The 22,065-nt window shown below is 45.7% G+C and overlaps 1 protein-coding gene across 8 annotated transcripts in view; it reads left to right on the top strand.

The window, feature by feature from the left end:
- Lhfpl2 (LHFPL tetraspan subfamily member 2) overlaps positions 1 to 22,065 on the top strand; it is a 147,790-nt gene that overhangs the window by 99,222 nt on the left and 26,503 nt on the right. Inside the window, exon 3 of one of the 8 annotated variants that reach the window (XM_050153765.1) lies at positions 13,336 to 13,374. The exons of the other annotated variants lie outside the window; for them this stretch is intronic. The gene's annotated coding sequence lies outside the window, so the exon portion shown is untranslated. The remainder of the gene's footprint in view (positions 1 to 13,335; positions 13,375 to 22,065) is intronic. 8 annotated transcript variants of the gene reach the window in all.

The raw sequence follows: 22,065 nt of genomic DNA, 5'->3' as shown, positions 1-22,065 counted from the left end.
TCCCAAGCATATCCTAACCCAGGACCGTTCCTCTGGTCCAGGAAAGCATCAGGAACGGGAAGGATGTTGTTGAGCTTGCACTAGTAGAGTGGTAGGCCCTAATGCGCTAGCGAGGCAGAGGAGGGTGGCCAGACGGGAGAGGAGGCTTGAAGCCACAGATACCTGCCCCTGAGATCAGCAAACACACTACCTGGTCTGCACCAGGATGGCTGTCCACTACCTTGGCGTGAAGTGATATGCCCGTGTTATCAGTACATAGCAGGCATTAGTGCCCCTTGTCACTGGCCAGGGGACGTTGCTAGTTCCTGGCCTTCGTTGAGTTTTGTCTCTGTCACTGTTTGGGACAAGATGAGATAGACTTGGTGGTAATGCCTTGCCTTGGTTTCTATTAGAGAGAAGAGAATGAAATGGTGCTGTCTCTAGAACAGCCCCATTGAGCTGGAGTGATGGTTTTACCACTGTGCTTGGCTTTTTCATACCCATTTAAGAACTGTACTTATTAATTATTAACTAAAACCTAGCCACAGCGCTTTAAGCAACCTAAGTTTGTATTGTTTTCAATTAACAAGAAATCCTGAAGTATCTGGACGGAGATCTTAGTTCTGGGATGTCACCAGGCTCCTTGTGTCTCTAGAACACCCACTGTGGTTAGCACAGGGGGTTCGTTTTCTGCTTCCTCCTTTGGCATGAGCTGGTACTGGGGCTGTTATGGTCCCAGGAGGAAGGCCAGTGTCGGCCCGGAGGCATGTTCTGATTAAGAGCTTTCCCAGAGGCCCCTTCACACTGAAATCTCATTGACTGTAAGGGAGCTACAGAGAGCGCAGCTGGGCCCATTGCCACTCCCCCGCCCCAGACTAACACACAGGAAATAAGGTGTCAAATTCAAAGGGTACCAGAACTCTTCCACGTTCAGTGTCTTCAGGCAACAGAGCAGTGCCGCGCTGGAAGCTCAGATAAAAGCAAACCTTGGTAACGAATCCTGTCCTTATTCAAAATTTTGATATTTTGTTCATTGTCAATATTTTATTTTTAGGAGTACTCTGTTTTGAGATATTTGTCATGATTAATCTATTTTGTACCCTCTGACATTTGTGCCTCAGCTAAGTTAGCTTACTTACCAGTCTTAGTCATGGGTTCCTTTAGCAAAGAAGGGGAGAGTGATCTGATGGGATTCTAGGAGTTGGTGCCAAGAAATTATCACTTGAATCACCAAGCCCTTACTCGTGACTGCTGATAAAGTGGATGAACATAAGGCTGAAGGGACACTATTGGCAGGCCAGCCAATAACAGGGCATTCTTCTGAAGGATTGGTCAGAGGCAGTCATGGCCCTCCAAGAGTAGACTCATTCTTCTACCACCCCACCCCCAAGCTGTGGAATACATCCCAAGATCGAAGTGAATGCTTGAAACCTCAGATAGTACCAGAACTTATATGGAACTCTGCTTTTTCTTCCTGTATACAGACATACGATGTATTTAATTTACCAATTAGGCACAGGGAAAGGTTAACAGTAATGAACAGTGAAAAGAACAACGGAAAGAACATCGTAATGAAAGTCATATGCGTGTGTGTTCTGTCTCTCTCTTTCTCTCCCAATATTACACTGTATGCCATATATTATATATATATATATATCTCCTATATAATGTACCAGGAAGGTACCATATATTCTGTACATACACCAGACAAAGGGAAGACATGCCTTCTGCTAGGGACAGAGTAGGGTGGTATGACATTCTATCATGCTACTCAGAATGGCACACAAATTAAAACTTGGGAATTATTTCTGGAACTCTGTTTAATACTTTCAGACCATGACTGACCACAGTTAACTGAAACCACAGAAAGCAAAACCAAGGCTACGGAAACAGCCGTGTTTGCATATGGGCATCTAGTCAGGCAAAGCCCTGTTGGAGACCGAAGATGAGTTAGTGCGGTCTAAGTCTTGTGGTCAGTTTGAGGTTCGTGCTGTAAAAGCAGCAATGAAGTCTGGCCCAGGAGGTTCCAAGTCAGTAGCCATGGCGTATGAAGTGTCTAGGGAGAGACCGACTCAGAACACCTGGTTAGCTGTGGAGAACTCAAGGCAAACGATCATATTAGAGTCATATTAAGAATGACTAAACTAATACAGCAGGGCAGGGAGGGGATCTTTAGCCCTGTGACACATACAGATGGACTCTTCGGAATGAGCGCTCATGGCTGTCTCTGATTTTCTGTAGACCTTCTTAGAAATTATGGGCATTTACACAACACATTGAAGAACCAAATAGCTACCAATAGACAGCAAAAACAGCTCCTGATATGATTACTGGAGACTGGCTGTGGGTTTTCCCCCCTAACTTGTAATTCAGAAAAGCACACATTTTAAATTTTCAAAAAGTTTCTAGTTTATTGCTACAATTGTTCATAATTTTGGCAAAATCATGCTACTTGTGTTGGTTTTATGTTGGATTGTCCTTGAATAATTAAAGTGAAAATAGCAAGTGTGGTGGATTCTGTGACTTACGCTGCTCTGGGGAAAAGTGGCTCTCACTTGAATCAACCTCTTTTCTTCACCTAGTAAATTTTGTAGTTTTTTATTTGTTTACTTTTGATACTTATTTTTGGAGACAGGGGCTCATTATGTGTGCCTGGTTGGCCTGTAACTCTCTGAGACCTGCCTGCCTCTGCCGCTGCCTCTATAGTGCTGGGATTAAAGGCGCGCCCCACCGGTCTGGTCTAAATTTTGTAATGTCTTAATGAAATCGTTCAGTGAGCTAATACTGAAAGGAATGACTCGAGCTTTGGGAAGAGCCGCTGCATTCATGAGGTCGGTTTTGCAAAGATGTTCAGAGAACAGCATTTTGTGGCGGTGACTCACATCTCAATGCTTTTCTAAACGCTTGTCTTTTGCAAGTGTGTGATTCAGTCTGTCAGATGACTTCCCCTCCTGAGACGGTGGGGTTGCAAAAGTCCAAAAGTCCAGCGGTTGCTTTCCCTAGTCCTTTCATCTGCATCTTCCCATCAGACCTTCCAAAGCTGTGAGCTTTCCCCGTCCCGTTCCAAGCCAGTCTGTCTGCATGAGCTAGCTTCATGCTACACCAACCTCCACTGCCTTCAAGATGGCAGAAGTCTCCAGAAGGCCACCTGTGGTTTTCTGCTTCAGGGAGCAGTGCTGCGCTTCGTCACGTTTATTTCTGTCTGTCCCAGGAGTGCTGTGCCATGAAGATGAGGTCACCACAAAAGCCCCTTTTAGCTTTATGAAGACACCTGCCCCACAGTTCCAGCTGTTGACGCTGGTAAATGTTTACTTTTAAAGGACAGAGGCACTTGCCTCAAGGCAGGCCTCTGCCAGTCGGTGTGAGGCTGTTAGTTTCCAGTCGGAGAGTGAGTTTCTGAACAGCATGTCATTGTTGGTTAGCATTAAACTGGCTGCAATGGAAGTATATCTTGATTGTCAGTATTTGTCAGCAGCCTTGAAAAGGGGATGAAAAAGATGGGTATTGGGCAAGAATGTTCAGTATTGATCCACTTAAGTGGCCAGCACTTCAAGTCTCTCCTTTTTGTTTTTCCAGACAAGGTTTCACTGTGTAACAGCTCTGTCTGGCCTTGAACTCACTTTGCTCACTTTGCAGACCAGGCTGTCCTCCTATGCATAGAGATCTTCTTCCTGCCTCTGCCTCCCAAGTGCTGGGATTAAAGGTGTGTGCCACCACCGCCTGACAAGTGTCCCTGTTTTTTTCTTTTTTTTTTTCTTTTTTTTTTTTTTTTTTTTTGGTTTTTTTNTTTTTTTTTTTCTTTTTTTTTTTTTTTTTTTTGGATTTTCGAGACAGGGTTTCTCCGTAGCTTTTTGATTCTTGTCCTGGAACTAGCTAGCTCTTATAGACCAGGCTGGCCTCGAACTCACAGAGATCCGCCTGCCTCTGCCTCCCAAGTGCTGGGATTAAAGGCGTGTGCCACCACCACCTGACAAGTGTCCCTGTTTTTGACACATGATTTAGGACAGTCTGAAAGTGTAGAGCAGGCAACGTGGGAACAGGGCTGAGCAGGGACAATGAAGACCATCTTCAAAGGGGAAGCCCACAGCAGGTAGAGTTCGGTAGTTAATTGCTCACAGGGTGTATGGGGTTTAGCACGTTCCAGCACTGTTCTCCGAGTGTCCAAGGACACGGTTGCCCTGTGGAGTGCCTACTCTCGGTGATGAGGTGATGCAGAGATGGAAACTTCCTGGCAGCTTCAGGTTGAAGAAGGAAAGGGGGATGTTCATGGCAGAGAAAGGAGACAGACAAGTGAAGAGCAGAGCCATATTGCCTTGGATGCTCTGCTCCCCCATTCCGGAGCCCATCCCTGTGCTCAGGAGTCTAGCGGCTTTCTCTAGGCTGTTGAGTGAACAAAGCGCCTCCAAATAAACAAGGCTCAGGGAGAGCACCAGAAAGGGGGGCAATGATTTCTAGTTGTTGGTTCTCCCTTCTGAAAGGCTAGAAGCTTATAAGATTAAAATTTGAAAAATTAACAATCTTTTCTCACTGTTTTGGTATGAATGAAGTAATAGCTAAAACCCGTCATTCTGGCTGGGCCCTGGTAGAAGGGCAATGAATTTGTCCTGTTCTGTTCATTTCCAGGCAGGCAGAGGACAGGCTCAATGACATATTCAAACACAGAAGAGCCAGGTCCAAGGACAGACTGAGGGTAATCCACATTTCTGAGTCTTTTGAGTTAAATACTGTCCCAAGCAGCAGGGATAGACCAGGCTATCCAAAGTCATGTTGTCTTCTTTCTCTCCAGGCTCTCTGGGGCTTCTCGTCTGAACTTCTGAGATGTGTGTGGGAGGACCAATCCCACGGAGAGCTTCCCCAAAGCTCCATTTTCAGTCTGTCTTCCTGATTTCCAAACAGAATTGATTGAAAACCAGAGTAGCTGAGTCCGTTTGTTTTTGGGTTTCCAAGGTGCCTGGCCCCATGGTAATCTGCCCGGCCAGGGTGGGAGAGGAGCTGTTGGTTACTCACACTGAGTACTGTTGTGAGCTCAGTGGAAATGGTGACTTGGCAAAGGGCTGGGAAGTGCACTGTGCACAAGGCCGCCAAGTGTTTCCCAAATTGATTCTGACAAAGCGAGCTTAACATTCGGCCTTCTGGAGTTTCTCAGAATGGCTAAGCAGGCTTTCTAGTCAACTACGAACACATTGCCTTGCTTTTCAAATTTCTGACCCCTGTAACCTGTTATGTTTACATTCACCTATTCCTTTGCATCAAATATTTCACTTTCTGAGTTGTACGGGGGAGGTTTTCATCTTGTGAAGATTACCCTTGAAACTCAGTCTTAATGATGTCCATGATATAGTGTTGGGGGCCCACAGAGGAAAGAAGGCTGGGTTGTCTTGTTCCTCTCCCTTGGTTTTTAGAACACATTCAGCGACAGGTGATAGTGAATTGGGGCTAACGATCACTTGCTTGCAGTGGGGTTTTGCAAAAGCACAGCCTGGGTTCAGGAGACAAGATCTGGGTAGGGTTCATTGTCGCATGTTACTGTGTGAAGCCTTAGACCTGGCGTTGCCGTTCTGGGTTACTAACTTCACCTCAATGTGGAAAGGAAGCATGGTCTCTCTGAATAGTCTAAGAGATGATGGCATGTCCTGAGATGTACAGGTGTGTAATGTGAGTTTATAAAAGCGACAGTAACGAAGTATTTCAGTAACTACTTGGAGCAGTGGTTCTCACCTTCCCTTTGGTATAGTTCATGATGTGCTGACCCCCACCCAGAAAATTCTTTCGTTGCTACTTCATAACTGTAATTGTGCAACTGTTACGAATCATAGTGTAAATATCTGATATGCAGGAGATCTGATAGGTGACCCCTGTGAAAGGGTTGCTCCACCAAAAGGGGTCGTGACCCAGAGGTTGAGAACCGCTGACTCAGAGGCTTTGTCCTACAAAGATTTGGGTATATTTTGGAAAGGTTCGTGTGGGAGATAATTTTCTTTGGTATTGCATTAAGGTAGGAATTCTAGATGGTGTTTTTGTTTTGCAGACAGTTTGAGACTCTGGGTGAAGTCACTGGGGAGGTCAAGCCCGAGGTCTGGGTGCTGATCCTCAGCTGTGTTCTAACAGTTCTGTCTGTGTCCAGCCTGTGTGCGAAACAGGCCTGAGGAGGGCGCTCTTCTGGTGTCCTGTGGAGGCCTGGTGGACAGGAAGTGGGGCTCTTAGATCCCACCTAGGGAATAGGGGAGTCGCTCATAGCCATGGGAGAAGACTTCCAGCCTTTTCCTTACCAGGCACCTGCCACTTCTGCAGATTCTCCTGTGTTGACGAGATGAAGCCGGGGGCAGCTGTTGGGCAGAGTCTCCGTGGCTTCATTCTCCTTCTCTACTATTTGGTTATCTTATTTTCCCCCTTGGCTTTATCAAGAACCTGCTGTTGGAGTAGCAGTCGCTAGCATCCTCTTTGGCTCTTTGGATGCTCGCCATCTTCTTTTGTCCCAGTAGCTCTCCAGATCCAGCCTGGCTATTTTAGCTAGTAGCTGTAAGGACTTTCCACAGAGTATAAAATTTGACCTTTTTTTTTTTTTTTGGCATCAGGATATTCTTCTTTGGTCTTTTCCCTTTTGTTATTTTATTTTTCCATTTTATTATTTTTTCTTTAATGCTCTTTCCCCTTCAAGGAATTAAAAGAGCTTGATTTCTTTCAAGCTTAGTATTAACAAGTGCTATGTGTGTAACATGAGCCTTGCACAAACTCTAGAGACAGGAAGTGGGTGAGCTGTTGGCTTGGTGAGATGTCAACAGGGAGTTTTAGAATTGTGCAATTTTCTGTCTAGGCCTTGTTTGGGTCCCATGAGTAGATGTCGCTCTTCTGGCCCCACAGACCACGTGTCCCGTGAACAGCCTAGAGGAGGCCTCAAGGCTGAGGAACACAACGAGGAACAGGACCAAGCCCCCGGGGAGCCAGGCTTACGGTTTTCTGCAGAGGAGGCTGGATGTAGGTTTCGGATGGAGCAGTTCTTGCAGCCTTAATCACAACCTTCTGTTCCCATGCTCCAGTCATGTGCTCAGCCCCTCTGCTCGTTGGGCAGAACAGAGCTTTCCCAGTTGGAGGAATTGGAGGTCTTCCTGTTTGTCTGAACTCCTGGCTGCAAAAATGGAGACATCTGTGCATTGTCCCGCTGGCTTCCTTCCCTGCGGCCCTCTGAACCCCCGGGGGTATCTGCGCCTTTGTGCTGTTCACTTCTTCCTCATCTTGACCTTGTGATGCCCGCTTACTGGAATGGCGCCTCAGATAAAGCACTCCTTGGAACTTTTCAACTCGGATACTTGGAGGTGAAAAACTGAGGGTCAGGCTAAAATGCTGCGCAAGGCATTTTGAAGCCCATCCCAGGCCCCTTGGAGACTGACTTTTGATTCTTGCTTATCATTTGCACTGATGCTTCTTAGGGTTAAGTGTTTTTGTCTTCTAGGACACAGCTGTCAGGATGGCCTCTGGTCTCTGCACACCCCACCCTTACTCCACTCTGCCTTCTCCTTCCGAAATACACCACACTCCCCTCATTCTTTGCCCTAGGCCTCCTTGGTCTCTCTGGCCTGGGCTGGTGCTACCCCAGGGTCCATCCCTAGCCCTCTGTCTACTTACTACACACCATCATTGTGGCTGAGCGCCTCCATCCCCTTGGCCTTCCTCAATCCCCTAGTTCCCATCTCTCCTGAGTGTTTGATGCAGGTCTGCAGGACTCTCAAGTTCCTGTTGACATGGACCATGTCCTGTCTAAGTGTTGTTTATTCCTGGGAAGGAGTCGCATAGAAATCTGGGCACCATCCTTGACTCCTATCCTAGCAACGTCTGTGACAATTAGGTCTCAAGTCTGACTGCCCTTCCTGACCATTCCTCTAGCTCCCGTCTCTGTTGTAGTGATCAAAGCATTTGGCTTTCCTTCTTCCTGGACAACAGTAGGTTGCTCCAGGTCATTGGTAGGGTATCCCAAGTCTGGCAGCACAGCCCTGAGTAGCCTCTTTGATCATAGTTCTCCCTGGTATCTGGTTGTCCATTGCATGCCTGGTGCAATGGAAGTCAGAAAAAAAAAAGTGTCAGGGATCCTGAAATTATAATTACAGATGGTTGTGAACCACCATGTGGGTGCTGGAAATCCAGCCTGGGTCCTCAGCAAGAGCAAGTCAGCTTCATCCCAAAGATGCAGGGATGGTTCAGCATATGAAAATCTGTCAACATAATCCACCATATAAACAAACTGAAAAATAAAACCCACATGATCATCTCATTAGATGCCAAAAAAGCTTTAGACAAAATACAGCATCCCTTCATGATACAGGTCTTGGAGAGAGCAGGGATACAAGGAATATTCATAAACATAATAAAGGCAATATAGAGCAAGCCAACAGTTAACATCAAACTAAATGAAGAGAAACTCACAGCGATCCCACTGAAATCAGGAAAAAACAAGGTTACCCGCTCTCTCCATAGTTCTTAAGGTTCCAGCTAGAGCAATAAGAAAACAAAAAGAGGTCAAAGGGATGAAATCAGAAAAGAAGAAGTCAAACTCTCACTATCTGCTGATGATAAGAGAGTCTACATAAGCAACCCCAAAAATTCTACCAGGGAACTTCTATAGCTCATAAACACTTTAAATAACATAGCAGGATACAAGATTAACTCAAAAAATTAGTAGCCCTTCCTTGCACAGATGATAAATGGGCTGAGAGAGAAATCAGAGAAACAACACCCTTCACAATAGCCACAAATAGCATAAAATATCTTGGAGTAACTCTAACCAAAATGAAAGACTTGTATGGCAAGAATGTTAAATCTTTGAGGAAAGAAATTGAAGAAAACACTAGGAAGTGGAAAGATCTCCCATGCTCTTGGGTAGGTAGAATTAACCTAGTAAAAGTGGCAATTTTACCAAAAGCAATCTACAGATTCAATGCAATGCCCAGCAAAATTCTTCAAAGACCTCAAAAGAACGGTACTCGAATTCATATGGAAAAGCAAAAAATAAAAATAGCTAAAACAATCCTTTACAATAAAAGAACTTCTGGAGACAAACAATCCCTCAATTCAAACTCTACTACAGAGCTACAGTACTGAAAACAGCCTGGTATTGGCATAAAAACAGACAAGAGGACCAGTGGAACCAAATTGAAAACCTGGATATTAATCCACACACTTTCGAACACCTGATTTTTGACAAAGAAGCAAAACTATCAAATGGAAAAAAAGGAAGCATATTTAATAAATGGTGTTGGCATAACAGGATATCAACATGTAGAAGAATGAAAATAGACCCATATCTATCACCATGCACAAAACTCAAGTCCAGATGGACTAAAGACCTCAACATAAAACCAGCCACACTGGACCTCATAGAAGAGAAAGTGGGAAGTACACTTGAATGCACTGGCACAGGAGACCACTTCCTAAATATAACCCCAGTAGCACAGACACTGAGAGAAACAATTAATAAAAGAACAACACATGTTCTTAACTGCTGAGCCATCTCTCCAGCCCAGATCTTGTCACTTTTATATAGGAAAGTATTATAGTCCTCCTATCATAATATAGGACAACATCAACAATCTTAAACACATATCCAGCCTCCTACTCTATGGCTCCTCATCGTCCTTCTATGAACCAGGTCTTCTTGTGTTCAAACTCCTAGCAGAGTGTGTGCTGAGCACTTGCTATGTGTGGTCTGCTTTCCCCCACTCTAGGGAGAACAGAGCATAGGCAACTCTGGGCTGTGATCACCCCTGCAGTCTTATCTATGGCCCCACTATGCCTGGACCCTTTGAGGATGGAGAGCTGTCTTTTTTGTTTGTTTGTTTGTTTGTTTGTTTTTGAGATAGGGTTTCCAATTTTGCAGCCTGTCCTGGACTTCACTGTACAGACCAGGCTGACCTTGAACTCACAGAGACCCACCCTGCCTCTGCCTCCAAGTGCTGGGTTTAAAGGTGTGTGCCACCACCGCCCAGCTGGAGAGCTGTCCTTTTGTCATCTAGCCCACGCCTCAGAACCAAGCACATGACCAGACTCTAGCCCCTGCTGTGTGTGGCCTGGGGATGTGGTCTGCCGAACACTGTCTGGTGGCAGAACTGAGATCTTGGTCTACTGCCTCACTCACAGGGCTGGGGATGATCAGAGGCCACTTTAACTTTGCTTTAATTTCGATGGAGAAATAGGGTGTCTGTGCTGAGAGCCGAAAGGTCAATGGCCCCAAGGTCAATGGGAAGGGGCCGATTGCAAGAGGACTTTACAATCACAGATCCATGCCCTCGGGGCTCATTTGCCTGAGCCAAGGATAGTAAGTATCTCTTCTGCTAGGTGCAAACCCTTTTGAATGGTTTCAAGTTCAGTCTGTACCAGTTTCCTGGCACTTTATGCTGTGTGCCATGCGTCTCTCTGCTTTCCTAATCCACCCACGTTCAGGCCCATGGCCAAAAGGACGCAGTTTCTCTTCAAACTGCCTGACAACCTGCTCTCTGCAATGCTTCCTGGGAGTTTCTTTCTTCCCACGATTTGGATCAGAATGCTAGACTCATGTAAAGGCCACGTCGATTCCTTGAAAAGCAGTGCAGAGAGTTCACAAATGATTCCATGAGTTAAAAAGTGAATATGGTGGGGAGGCTGGAGAGATGACTCAAAGGTTAAGAGCACTGGCTTCTGTTCTTGAGGTCCTGAGTTCGATTCCCAGCAACCACACGCTGGCTCACAGTCATCTATAATAGGATCTGATGCCCTAACTTCTGGCACACATGTCTACATGCAGAGCAGAATGTGAGTAGGTAAAAGAAGCTTTAGGAACACACAATTCATCATGCTAAATACCTAGCAAATATGCCCTGAGTATGCCTTTTTCACTACTATTTTACTTACACACACATATACGCACACACACGTGCACACTCACACAGCAATTTACTCTGCTTAGAGCATAAACTGTGGGCAGAGCCCACTCCTTTCAACTCATTTTAAAAGGGTTTACCCAGCCTTCCAGGGTTACTCAGGAGGAGCTGGAAAACGCCCTCCTTTTTCCTATCTGTGACTCCGCTGTGCACTTAGCCACGTCTTGACTTCCCATCCAGTATGACCCAAGCAAAGCCCCAACATGCTCTCCTGGGGAATCTCACCCATTCCACCCAGAGTTCCCAGTGGCCTACTCAGACCCTCAGAACATTCTTGATTGCAACCTTCCTGACAGCTCCCCAGTAGTAGAGACGTAACTGGATTAGTCTGTCTCCGCCACCCACCCATCTGCCCCATTGCCTACACTCATTTCTTCAGACTTTGAACAGTCTCAGTACATACGGGATTTCAGGTTGCCCAAGACTTGTGCCAGGCTGCACCTCTGTAGAACCTTAGGGTGTGGCTCAGATAAACTGTGGCTGCTCTCGGTACAAAGGCCAGCAAAGGCTCAGTAATCTAATTCTCCCTCTGGGAACACTGAACCAAGAGACTCCTTTTAAAATGGTTTTGTTTAAGAGATGGTCAATGAGCATGATTCTCAGGAAGAGGAGGATTCAGTGAGAGATGAAGTGATCAAATAGGATTGATGTGTGAGTTCTTTTGCAGTGTTAGTGTGCTTTTATTCCTTGCCTCGGATATTCATTACCTGCACTGTCTGGAGGAATCTTAGCACCTCAATTCTTCAGACAGAAGTAGGATCAGTTATTTATTGCTCCGTACAAGTAGCAGCCCGACAAGGCCACCATTTTCATCCTCCATCCCACGATGTTATAAAACCCAATACAGCTTTAGCCACCCACACCAAGAGGCAGGTTGCGACAAAGGCCAGGAAGTAAGGCGACATGAAACTAAACAGGATGGCAAGAGAGTTTGATTTTCCTGGCTCAAACATGTGGCCCCTCCTATCGTTGTATGTAGCTAGCCACAAATGATTGATCTTGCCAGAACCTCTATCCCTTGGCCTTTGCCATCCAGGATCATCATGTCAATGGGATCCATTTTACCCAAGCTTGTGAAATTTTGCCTTTGGCCAAAATTTTCAAAACAAAATTTTAAAGTCACCTGTGATCTCTGGGATAATGTGAAATGAAGCTAAAAATGATTAAAGTTACCTGGGTCGCTTCGCCCCCAAACGACTAGGCCCAAATGTTGGGTTTTTAAGTGTCATTTGAATCATTTGGTTGATTATAACAAAAGAGATGCTTTGGAGCCTGTCCTGGAACTAGCTCTTGCAGACCAGGCTGGCCTCAAACTCACAGAAATCTGCCACCTCTGCCTCCTGTGTGCTGAGTGAGATTAAAATCCTGTGCCACCACCACCTGGCTGAGTATGGGAGATCTTTCCATTTTCTGATATTGTCTTCAATTTCTTTCTTCAAAGACTTAAAAGTTCTTGTCGTACAGGTCTTTCGCTTATTTGGTTAGAATATTCCTTGTATCTCTGCTCTCTCCAAGGCCTTAATCATGAAAGGGGTATTGGATTTTGGAGAAGGTTTTTTTTTTTTCAGCATCTAATGAGATGATCAATGTGGGTTTTTTTTATGTTGGATATGTTGACAGATTTTTGCATATTGAACCATGGTGGATGATGTTTCTGATGTGTTCTTAGATTCAGTTTGCCAGTATTTTTTTTTTTTTTCCCGAGACAGGGTTTCTCTGTGGTTTTGGAGCCTGTCCTGGAACTAGCTCTTGTAGACCAGACTGGTCTCGAACTCACAGAGATCCGCCTGCCTCTGCCTTCCGAGTGCTGGGATTAAAGGCGTGCACCACCATCACCAGTTTGCCAGTATTTTATTGAGTATTTTTGCATTAAATGTTCATAAGTGAGATTGGTCTGTAATTCTCTTTCTTAGTAATGTCTTTGTGTGCTTTGAGTATCAGGGTAACTGTGACCTCATAAAAAGAGTTTGTCAGTTTTCTTTCTGCTTCTATTATGTGGAACAATTTGAAGAGTATAGGTATTAGCTCTTCTTTGAAGTTCTGGTAGAATTCTTTGCTGAAGCCATCTGGCCTTGGGCTTTTTTTTTATTGTGAGGCTTTTGATGACTGTTTCTATTTATTTATGGGTTGTAGATATATTTAATTGGTTTATCTGGTCTTGATTTAATTTTGATATGTGATACTTATTCAGAAAATTGTCCATTTCCTTTAAAATTTCCAATTTTGTGGAGTACAGGACTTTGAAATATGACCCGATGATTCTCTGTATTTCCTCTGTGTCTATTGTTATGTCCTCCTTTTCATTTCTGATTTTGTTAATTTGGATATTCTCTCTCTGCCTTTTGGTTAGTTTAGATAACAGTTTGTCAGTTTTGTTGATTTTCTCAAAGAACCAACTTTTTGACTCATTGATTCTTTGTTTTCTTTGTTTCTATTTTATTTATTTCAGCCCTCAATTTGATTATTTCCTGCTCTCTACTCCTTCTGGGTGAGTTTGCTTCTTTTTGTTCTAGAGAGTTCAGGTATTCTGTTAATTCACTAGTGTGGGATTTTTTTTTCCAGGTTCTTTATGTAGGCATTTAATGCTATGAACTTTGCTCTTAACACTGCTTTCATTGTGTCCCATAAATTTGGGTATATTGTGTGATCATTTTCATTGAATTTTAGGAAGTCTTTAATTTCTTTATTTCTTCCTTGACCCAGTGGTGATTCAGTTGAGTATTGTTCAATTTCCATGTGTCTGTGAGCTTTCTGAAATTAGTGTTGCTGTTGAATTTGAACGTTAAGCCATGGTGATCTGATAAGATTCATGTGGTTATTCCAGTTTTTTTTTTTTTTTTTGTATCTGTTGAGGTTTGCTTTGTTAGGGGTATATGGTCCTCAAAGTGCAGGTGGGGTCACCAGAGGGTGGTTGCTCCTCCAGACTTTTTAAAAAGTAGGTGAAACCTTTCTTTATATTCTGCCCTGCTCTGTGGCATTTAGCAGTCTTCGTAATTCCACACATTTTGTTTTCTGGAATAGGAAGCAAAGTGCATCAAGAAGGAAGGGCCCTTTTAGGACCAAGGCTTTTCAGAGCTGAGAAACAGTATTCTCAAGAGTGAGAGTTAGAATTGGGTCTCTTACCCCAGAAAAGATCAGAAAGGGAGCTGCTACATCTTGTCTACGTCCTTTGCCATGGCCCCTGAACAGTTTTGTGTAACATCCTGCCAGTTATCCCTTGCTCACTCAGCCCACTGCTTGCGGTCCTTAGGAGCTACTTCCTTCACTTGAGGATGAGAAAATAACTCTTATCAAGGTAAATCTTGTTGAAACACAAAACTAGTTAATGATAGGGCCTGGGCTATAGAGTTGAAACAGGATTGGCTCCACACTCTGCCTTTTCAGCCATATGACTCTGTTTATACAGGAAGTTAATATTTGAATATGAAGCAGACCAATGGCCCCAGCGACTTGGCATGACCTCATAAGTGGCCTTTAGACAGTGGGTGGAGGCATGGCAGCTGTGACGAGATGCCCCTGTTCCCAGAAAGAGGCTCCTGGGTCATGTGAGTGAGCACATGGATTTCAGGATCCCAAGGGTAGGGACTGGAAGGGGTGTGTGCCCTGTGACCCTCTTGAACTCTGAGCTTGCAGTGACTTCACCTAAGATGCCCTGAAGAAGGTGGGATCCCTGGGCATGCTCTTCCCAGTGGCGCATTCCTGAACCATTAGGCCAGCCAGTGTTCAAGGCCAAGGATGCTGTGTGAGCTTAAGGTTACTCAGGGTTGGCAAGCCCCTGGGGCTTCTGAAGCCATCTGTCAAACTTTGTGTTCGCTCAAAATGTGGGGATTCTTCCAAAGTTGCACTTAAGATCGGTTTTTAAAACATAACTTGAATCCTAACTATCTGGGTGATTTGTTTGTCCTTAATAAAGAACATTTAAACTTCCTTTGTTGATGGTTTTGGATTTGGCATTCTCATTAGGGAAGGGTGACTGGTTAGGTTGACCACTAATTGTGAAATCATTGAAATGTATCATGCTTAATAAGCTGGGTGTGGATGAGGTTTACACAACACTAATATTTGTATATGCATGGCCATGATCCTAGAATATTTCTATGTATTTTAATGAGCATATCTAGTGGATTCCAATATGATATATCCATATATATATACACACACACACACACACACACACACACATACTAGACACTGAAATTTTTTATTGATCTTAAATCTGACAGAAATGAACTAGTGGAGAGCAGATTTTTGGGAACATAAATAAGATCATAAAAAAGAGCCTCTTTTGTAAATACTTTTGTGTGTATTATTCTTTATTGCATTTGTGCTTGGCACATAAGACTTAAGCGATTTTCCAAAGCCTCACAGAGCTGGCTGCTTCTAGCAGTGGGGACATGTAAGGCAGGCCTCTGGGATCTGAGGCTGGGGTTTGTGTCTTTGGAGGTAAAAAACCAGCACCCATGTGAATGAAAAACAAAAAAACAGATCATTTCAGCAACACACCCAGAAGTGGGAACCACGCTGAGACTAGACTTCAGCCCTTTGCTTTACGTCATTCCTTCTTGTTTATTTATTTGTTTTTCCGGATTCTACTGCTGTTCTGTCTTGCTGCTGAGAAACAGAAATGGCCTCAAACAAAGAATCAAAGGTCTTTAAAGAAAAAGTAAACAGCCACTAACATTGTCCCATCCCTGGGTAAATCTCAGTTAGGCTCTGAGCCTTAAGGATACGGGTTGTCTTACATCACTAGGTCCAGTTTGTTGATACTGTCATTGAGCAAGCAGCTGATTCAAAATGTGCACCTCCACAGAGAGTCTGGAAGTCAGCCTGAGTAAGGCTGGTGGCTTTGGGATATGCTTGGAGTGTTTCCTTTAATGCGGCCCAGGTCAAGGCCTCTGCTGTGTTACAGGTTGAGCTGGAAGGTTGTAGGTCCTCTCTGTGGGTCCTACTGATAGTCTGTCCCCTTTACCACTCCCTGCCCTCTTGGTTTTTTGAGACTAAAGTTTCTCTGTATATCCATGGCTGTCTTGAAACTCGCTCTGTCGACCAGGCTGGCCTCGAACTTGAACTCTCAGAGAACCATCTGCCTCTGCCTCCTGAGTGCTGGGATTAAAGGTGTGCTCTGCCACCACCACCCAGCCCCCTTTACCGTTAGAAAAAGATTTCTGCCTACTTCTTTCATGGCCACCAGGGACTACCTCAGCTAGCGTGTGTCCAGTATCAGGCAGTGAGGATGGAAGGAAAGAATTTTTGGTTTTGTCATATTTTAACTATCTGTGTAGACTTCCAAATTAACGTTTCTTTCTATCAGCAGTTTTGAGCTGATAAAGTGATATCAGATTACTGCCCTCAGCCAACACAGGACTGTGTGAGAGGAGGCAAGGCCCAGATTGAAATTGTTTGCAGTGAAGTAACCTTTGAGTTGATGAAAGTTCTCTGACGGAGGCCGCCATCTCCATACACAAGCGCATTCCTCCCCTGACTGTGCTCCGGGAGGACTGTGCTCTCAGAGGGATTATTAGTATTTATGATGGAGGTGGGGAAGTAGGGAGTGTAGCCATAGTTAATCTCTACCTAGGGCTCAGCTTTCACTCTCCTGAATGCTGCCCATGCTTGTCTCCCTATCTGCAGTCAAACTTATCATTGCTGCTCCCTTGGTGGCTTCTTGTCTCTCCCCCTGTTAGTTGGTGGCCCAGTTGTCTCCAATCCTTAGAAAGATGTGGCCCGCTACATGTTGGAGGCTGGCCTCTGGGACAGCCTGCGGTTTTGTTCTGTACTGTGCTAAATGGTCCCTGAGATGTCTTTGGAGCTGCTCTCTTGGTGTGTGTGTGTGTGGGGGGGGGGAGTAGGTGTAAGGGAATGGTCCTTGATCTTCAGGCAAAGCACACAGCACCCTGCCTGTGAATACTAGAAGCAAGTTTCTTGGTCACGGCCCTGACGGGAAGAGCAGGAGGTGGCCATATCTGAACCACTGATAGCTCTCAGAAGGACGCCGAGTAGAAGGAAAGGCAGTGTGTCAAAGGAGGTGGCGTTGGCTGTGACCCTAAAAGTCTCAGCACTGGTAACAGCTGAGGTTTGGCTTTGTTACCATTATGTGGCCACTGAGAGTGGCTGTTCACTTGGTTCGTGTTGCTAGGGACACAGCAGATGGAGAAGTCTCTGATGTCATAGCAAGTGGAAAGGAGAGCTTGTCAACTATAGATTAGGAGTGTTGTGTGCCCCTTCTCAAGTTAGATAGCCAAAGCAAGCCCTGTAGTCAGTCAGTAGGGTGGGAAAATGTGGTCCTCAGGAGAGACAGGAACGGCACAAAACAACAACGTCATCATCTATGGGAGCTGTTTGAGAAGCTTCCAGGCAGGGAGTGGCTCTCATTCTACTTGATACTTCGTTTTTCTGGTGTTTGATGGGGTTGTGCTGAGAGTCTCAGAAACAACAGATGGCATAATCCTCTCTGTTTATCTTGTGTGAGGCTTGTGAAGAGTTTGGGAGGGACCTGGCTGGTGGCATTGTGTCTGAACAAGTGGTATTTCTCTCTGCCTGTGCACAGAAGTGGCCAGAAAGCCTGCAGTTGCTGTGCCAGTGATGCCAGTGTTCCCTGGGTTCAGAGCTTATTCCCTGGGTTCAAAGCTGCCCAGCTAGACTAGTCACTAGTGCGTTCTCTTGGGGTCATTTATTCTAGAGTGCAGCAGCTTAAACAGGGGTGCATGGAGCAAGCCCTCTGCTATGCCCCAGAGTTGATTTCCAGGTTCTTGTTTTTCCCTGCCTTTGGGACCTTTCTCTGTTACTCCCCTGTTGATCCTAAAAGGACACCTGAGGTCACATTAAGACTTCGGCCTGATACAGAATGCATTATACATTACAAAAATACCTGTGGTTTAAAATGATATAAAGCAAAGGCATAAAAAAGGTAATCCTTAACAGGGTGTTGGTGGCACATGCCTTTAATCCCAATCCCAGCACTCGGGAGGCAGAGGTAGGTAGATCTCTGAGTTCAAGGCCAGCCTGAAACCCTGTCTCAAAAAAAAAAAAAAAAAAAAAGTAATCCTTGTAATTAACATTTCACTTTATTAACAAACCAAAAGTAGCTCTGGACCTAAGGAGGCAAAGGGGTGGGCATGGTGCCCCTAGCCCAGTCATACCTAACTATCTGCCCGGAATACTGGTTTGCTCAGTAGTGAGTACCCTGTGACAGACACAGCTACAAACCCCTTGAGGAAGACCCTCCTTCTTAAGAGTTCATATGGACATTTGTAGAAAGGGGAGGGTAAAATTTAAAATATGCAAATGTTCTTCTGAGGTCTTCAAGAAAGAATCATCTAGAAAATAGGATAGGCGAGAGACCCTGCTTTCTGGTTTCTGGGGCCATTGCTGCCCAAGAGACAATGTGCTGTCCTGAGAGAGGACTTGGGAAACAGGCTGCACATGAGAGGGGTTGAGTGTGGGCTTCTAGAAAGGTCTGGAGTTAGCCATGGCTGGAGAGTGAGGTGGACTGTAAACAGGGCGTTGAGAGAGCTCCCGGGTGCTCCATACCCAAGGGAACGAGGCTGTTTGGAACTGCTGGAGAATGATTTCTAGGCTGAAACCACAAGAAGTATAGCAGGTAATGGAAGCTCCTTGTAGAGAGGAGAGCCAAGCAGGACTTGTGGAAGGCCAGGACGCAGGAAAATCATGTAGCCATTGTTTGTCTATTTGGTCCCATGCTGCTAACCTGGAGTTGTCTGTGCATGTACAGAGTGGCCCACGCCAGTCAAGAGGAGAGGATAGTTTGATAGAGATGAAGGCCTGCGGTCACACTTGCAGGGCTCAGAGGCAGAGTCTAGGTGTGTGTGTGTTTGTGTGTGTGTGTGTGGTGTATTGCAGCGCACAACGCCTGTCTGTGCTCTGTGCACTACCATATAGTTCTCGAGCTTTGGGCAAGGGGCTGGAGGTTGAAGCACACAAAGACTCATACAGAGACAGAGACAGACAGGGACACGGACCTCTAGTCACTGGTAAGAAGCCCTTTATTCAATAGCACCACAGAGGCTTACATACCCAACACAGTCAGGTGGGCCAACAGGTGAAAACCTTATCCTCTGATCCTCAAGGCCAAGGCAACACGTGCTCTTGAAGCAGAGCTGGTAAACAACTTTGACACAGCTTTAGTAACTCAAATCAGAAGGAAAGTAAAGATCTCTAGCAGGGAAGAGCAGCTGGAGGCCAGGACTCCAAATGGTCCCAACAGTGTATGTGCTTAGGGAGAAACCAGAGTGGCCTTAGATTCATCATCTTCTGCCCCAGCCTCCTAGGTGCTGGGGTGACAGGAGAGGGAACCATGCTTGACTTGGGGAAGTGGTTACTGAAAACAAAAGCTAACTTTAGTGCACTTCCCAGGGAAAGCAGAGGCAGGTGCACTGTCCCGTTCCTGGACGGTCCTTTCTGGCAAGACCATTTCTACCCTCCTGTCTTCCTGTTTCTCAACCATTCAAACTAGCATGGACCTTTTGAAAATTCAGAAACCCAACTCAGAATGCATCAACTGTAATAAGTATCCTATCTGTCCAGACTGTGGGATGGAAGTCGGTGTGGCAATGGCAGAGATCTGTTTTAAGTTGCAATGATACATTTCAAACTGTGGGAAGCCACCAGAGCAAGGTTCCTCTAGATCCAAACCTCTAATATCTACACAGGACAATTCTCTGTTGTCCTTGCTATCCTTGTATGACACCTAATAGCAACTTTGATTCACGAGAAACGAATAGCGTATTCACCCCCCTCCCCAGTGATGTGACAGGCAGTAGTGCCTCCAGATACTGGCCACATTGGCACACATCCTGCATGGGTAGGGCACAATCGTCCCAGCTTGAGGGTCAGAGATGGGAGGAGGAGATGCCTGTCCTAGGATGGAAGAAGTTTACTGGCCAAAGCAGGTAGGTGCCGAGCGCATTCAGTGCAAAGAAAATGCACTTACTGCTGCCTTTGACCCCTCAGCAGTCAGGATGCCTATTTTTCTGTGACCCGTCTGTTGTATGGGGTCACAGAGTGAAAGCTTGAAAAGCCTCCTCTGATGGCTATTTTAAAATCCAGGACAACAGCAGCCAATGCAAGGTGGTTTGCACCTCATAGCAGCACTGGCCCTGAATCTGAAGGCCACATCTGTGCTCTGAGGTAAAGGCTCCGGGCTCTCAGGGAGTCCCTTGCTATCCCAGGATTTGCTGGAGAACAGCTGCTCTGATGATGGGATCCCTTGTTTCCCTCAGCTTGGGAGCTGGAGAGCTAAGCTAGGCAGAGGACAGGTGTCTGGCCACTGGCTGTGTCCTGATCACACTGGGTCACGCGCCCCTTTGTCTTTGCAGTGGTGACAGGACCTGGGGGAGCCTGCTCCCCCAGTGCCTCTTTGCAGTTTGCCTCAGGGGCTTAGGGGCTTAGGCCCTTGTCTCCCTCTAGGAGACGGGGATGAGCTAGGGACCCTCCTTCAGGAAGCAGTGCAGTGGAGGATTTCCCACTCTTCCAAAATCACATGCAGCTGACTTTATCCAGCTGTCTTGTGCTTGCAGAAGACCTGGGGATAAAGGCCAATCTGCCAAGCCCTTGTGGAGTTCCTGTGGTTGGGGGAGACAGCAATAATACAGAGATGGACCAAGAAGCAAATATAGTCTTCTCAGAGGTAATCATTACATGTCCCCCCAGATTAGTGTAGTAAATTTATTAATTGGAGCTTATATTTTTAATTTAGTATTTTATTCTTCTATACTTTGAAAAGTTCACCAGCAGAAAAGCATCTCCGCCTTTGGTATTTCCAGTGTAAACTGCTTAGCCTTTGTGCTCTGAAACCTTCATGGTCTATCTTTTTCAGTGAGGTTCCTGAAGGACCACCCTGGCCAGGGCCCTGAACATCTTCAGTCCCTTGAAGACCAAAGCTAGAGTTGGGAACATCCTTCCAGAGTTTGCCCTAAGTGTGATCATAACTAGGATTGGGTCATTCATCCTGTCCAGAGCTCTGACTTGGGGCCACTTCTTTTTGGCCCACTGATCTGCCACTTTCTCTAGTTCTTTTTCTTTTTGTCATCCTTGGGCTGTGTCACAAAACTGGAGCCTGAGGGACCCTGGAATCTCAGTAGGATGTGGAACAAAAACACTTCTCACTAATAAGCTCAGAATCCCTGCCCCCCCCCCCCAGCTAATTGTTTTGAGTACTCCCTGTGCTCCAAGCATTGCGCTAATCCCATGGCAGGAGTGAGTAACAGCTGGCACTGTGGCTTGGGTGGTGTGCCGGTCATCATTTGGATGCCCACTTCGTGTTTCTTACTGCGGCTGTGGGGAGGGGGAGCAGAGTACTCTTCTATTCTGGGGCTGCGGGAACCAGCCTGTCTGAGACCCTAGCTTTTTTCATTGACAGGGCTGAGGTGGTCTCAAGCCTGTGTACCACCCTAAGTCACAGGGTTTGCACACCCTTCTCCCAGCCCAGTCACAGGGTCTGCACGCCCTTCTCCCAGTACGGTATTGCTTGCTGAGGGGCAGGAGTTGTGGGCAGAATGTCAGTGTCAGAGAGCAATGTCAAAGGTACTCACAGAGACTGAACCAACAACCAGGGAGCCTGCATAGGACTGACCTAGGCCCTCTGCATACACGCTACAGTTGTATAGCGTGGTCTTCTTGTGGGACTAGCCGTGGGATTAGGAACTGTCTCTGACTCTTGCTGGCTTTTGGGAACCCTACTCCTCATACTGGGTCCCCTTGCTCAGCCTTAATACATGGGGAGGTGCTTAGTCTTACTGCATCCTGATATGCCATGTTTTGTTGACATCCACGGGAAGCCTGCCATTTCCTGAACAGAAAGAGAGGAGTGGATTGGGGGGTGGGGACAAATGCGGTTGTAAGGGAGGGACTAGGAGGGAAGGAGGGAGCAGAAACTGTAGCCAAAAAATTCAAATGTAAAAATTCAAATATAAAAAATGAAAGCTTTTCTCAATTCAAGAATGTTCCCCAGGGAGGGGCCATTTGGGGTTTTTCTTCCTTCCTAGGTCTGCAGGTTCTAAATTAAACTAAATTTGTATAGGTTATATACAAAACATGATTGTTACAAGAGAGACAGAATTCATTGTTGAGAAGTGGCATTCCCTTCCAGCTTCATAGTGTCATCTTAGACTACAGCCGTGGCGATAGACTCCACCCAGGCACCCTCGAACCCAAGCCCCCC

This window comes from Alexandromys fortis, unplaced genomic scaffold (assembly GCF_014885135.2).
Source record: "Alexandromys fortis isolate MF-2015 unplaced genomic scaffold, M_Fortis_MF-2015_v1.1 scaffold_79, whole genome shotgun sequence".
Taxonomy (NCBI): domain Eukaryota; kingdom Metazoa; phylum Chordata; class Mammalia; order Rodentia; family Cricetidae; genus Alexandromys; species Alexandromys fortis.
This window is presented reverse-complemented; position numbering and strand designations above follow the sequence as displayed.